Below are 3030 nucleotides of genomic sequence, written 5' to 3' on the forward strand. Positions count from 1 at the left end.
GACGCGGCTGGCCAGGGAGGCTGAGGCGGGGTCTCGAGGGCCACAGGCGAGGCTGGGTTTACCGCCAGCGAGAGCGAGCCCTTCGGCGGAAGCGCTCCTCCCCGCCACCGCGCCACCCGCGCCCGGACGAGACCCCCGACCGGCCACGGCCGCGCCTCAGGAACAGACGACGACCGAGAGACTCCCAGCGGCCTTCCTGGCCTCCACTCTGGCCCCGAGGCCTCTCGGAACCAGTGCAACGCAGCAGGCCAGGAACTCGGCCCACTCACCCGCGCAGAGTCCATCAGCGCCGCCGCCATCCGGGGACCCTGAGGCCCGAGCGGGGGATCCCGTGTGCTCGGCCGACCCCTAGCCCTTCTCCCGTCTCCGTCCCAAGCGGGCCGAGCTGCCTGGCCAAGCCTCAGTTTCCCTCGCGTAAAACACAAAGTCGAGGACACAGCGTTGGGGCTGCGGAGACGAAGGCGGGCCCCCAGGGGACACCCCGTTAGGAAAGGGGCCCGTCAGGCTCGTGCCAAGACGCGGAGGGGGGGGTGCCCTTCCCCGCGCGGGCCACCAAGCGCGCCCCGCCCACCGCCCCAAAACCCACCGAGTGTCAGGAGCGACCCAGCGCAGAAAGATGACGTACCCAGGGAGCCGGAAGTCCCGCCTCCGCTCTCTAGGCCTCAGGAAGCGCCCCTCTCCTGGCCCGTCATTGGCCCAGAGCCCGCCACGGCGCAATGCCTTCTGGGTGGTGCAGCTTTCCTTCCACGGAGCAGCCGCTAGTCACGTTCCGCGCACCTTGTTCCCTTAGGTGCGCTCAGGACCCGGGGTCGCTTCAAAGTCTCTTTACAACGAGGACAAGCCGGAGGAACCAGACGGCACATTCTCCGCCCAGGAAAATGGAGACCGAATTAAACGGTCTACATAAGATTCATATAGGGCGGCAGAACCAAAGCTACGAAAAGGACCTGAGTCCTGCAAAGTTGCAGGCATAAATTAACAAATCTGGTTTTTGTTGTTTTGTTTTGTTTTTGAGTCGGAGTCTCACTCTGTCACCCAGGCTGGAGGGCAGTGGCACACTCACAGGCCACCGCAGCCTTGACCTGCTGGGCTTAGGCCGCCCTTCCGCCTCAGTCTTCCAAGTAGCTGGGATCACAGGTGCGCACCACCACACCTGGCTAATTTTTTGATTTATTGTAGAGACGCAGTCTCGCCAATTCAAACCCATGGGCTCAGGTAATCCTCTCACCTCGGCCTCCCCAAATGTTGGGATTATAGGTGTGAGTCACCATGCCTGGCCATAAATACGTTTTATTTAATTATTTTTTGAGTGGGAGTCTCACTTTGTCGCCCAGGCTGGAGTGCAGTGGCATGCTCATGGCCACCGCAGCCTTGACCTGCTGGGCTCATGTGATCCTTCCACCTCAGCCTTCCAAGTAGTTGGAACCACAGGCACACACCACCACACCCTGCTAATTTTTTTGATTTAGTGTAGAGAAGAGGTCTCTGTTAGGGTACGGAGTGGGTGAGGGTGGATGGATGGAGTGGCGCAGCACTGCCGGAGCCAGCGTGCTGGAGGTGCGCACTGGCCACCAGAAATTCCAGTAATGCAAACATTTGCGACACAGAAAGAGGTAAAAGAAGAAATGATTTATGTAAGAAAGAGATCACTTCCCACAGACAGGAGGCAGGCCTACACTCTAGATCAGTGTGGCAACATAGCTCCCCAAGCCCCGGCTTAAATCCTTTCCCCTCAAGATGTTGCAATCAGGTAGATGTGACTGTTGTGACTTCCTTGTTGACCACTTGCAGAGTCTTGGAGACCCTGAGGGGTCCTGGTCACCATGAACTGAGTATACAATGGGTTGATACTAGTCATGCTTGAAAAATTTGAGTTTCCATAAAAGGCAAATTACAATAGGCCGGTACCAGTCATGCTTAAGGAGTCTGTGTTTCTGAAAAGACAAAGTCGATAAAGTTAATCTTTACCTAGAGGATGCATTTCTTCAGGATATAGCCTCTACTTTCTCATTATTGTGTTAGGTTTTAGGAACAAGATAAAAAATGGATTTCTCCAGGACATAGTTTTGTTGCGGGAAAACAGAGAGACCATGACACCGAGGCTAATTCAGGAAGCAGCGTTTTATTTGTGCCGGCACCACTCAGTGAGCTAATGCTGAGCAACCCGGATAAAGAAGAGAAGGGGTTTATATGTTAGTTTAGGTAAGGGAGAGGGTCGGGATGTATGGTTATACATTTTCTTTTTTTTTAGAATTTGCAAGGTTGTAATCAGCAAAAACAAATTTTCAAAGAACAAACTGTTTATAGGCTATACATGACAAGCAGGGGGTTGTAAACCAATAACTTCACAGAGAGGATACAGGGGTAAGGTTGTGAATCGATTATTATCTTGCACTTACAGGAAAGCAACTTGTGGCTGTCTGGTTTTTCTCACGTTCCATGTCTAGCAGGTTTGGAGTTTGCAGGTTGATTTATTAAAAGGAATCATTTTAACTTTTTTTTAGCTTCTGTCTGCCACATTCTCCCCTTTGTTGCTCGACCCTTCATGGGCTAAAGAGCATCATCTTCAATTTGGTGTATTAACATTATGTGAGCTGCAGTTTTTTGTTCAACAACTGTTTCCACAAACTTAGAGATGGAGTTCATAATTATTGGGGCCATGCAAGGGAGGATAAGACAGGATTCCAACAATAGGATTACAGATCCAATAATGTCCTTACATCCTCCCAGACTCGAGAACATGTCTCGATTTTGCCAATTTTTTTGCCATGTCATTTTTGTGCTGGGACATGGGGCAAGCTTTTTAATATTGGTGGCTATAGCAGTTATAGCTTTACTACTATCATCTATTTGCAAACAACAGAGTTATTAAATTTACCACATACTCCTTCTTTTTCTGTTAGCAGGTAGTCCAAAGCTTAGTGGTTTTGATAAATGGCGGCGTGCATTTGGGCTTGTTGTTGAGCAGCAAGCTCAAAAGCCGTGGCTGTTTAATAAGTTATGACTCTTTTTTTTTTTTTTTTTTTTTTT

Source organism: Carlito syrichta, unplaced genomic scaffold (genome assembly GCF_000164805.1).
Source record: "Carlito syrichta isolate Samal-C Ts95f unplaced genomic scaffold, Tarsius_syrichta-2.0.1 Scaffold315896, whole genome shotgun sequence".
Taxonomy (NCBI): Eukaryota; Metazoa; Chordata; class Mammalia; order Primates; family Tarsiidae; genus Carlito; species Carlito syrichta.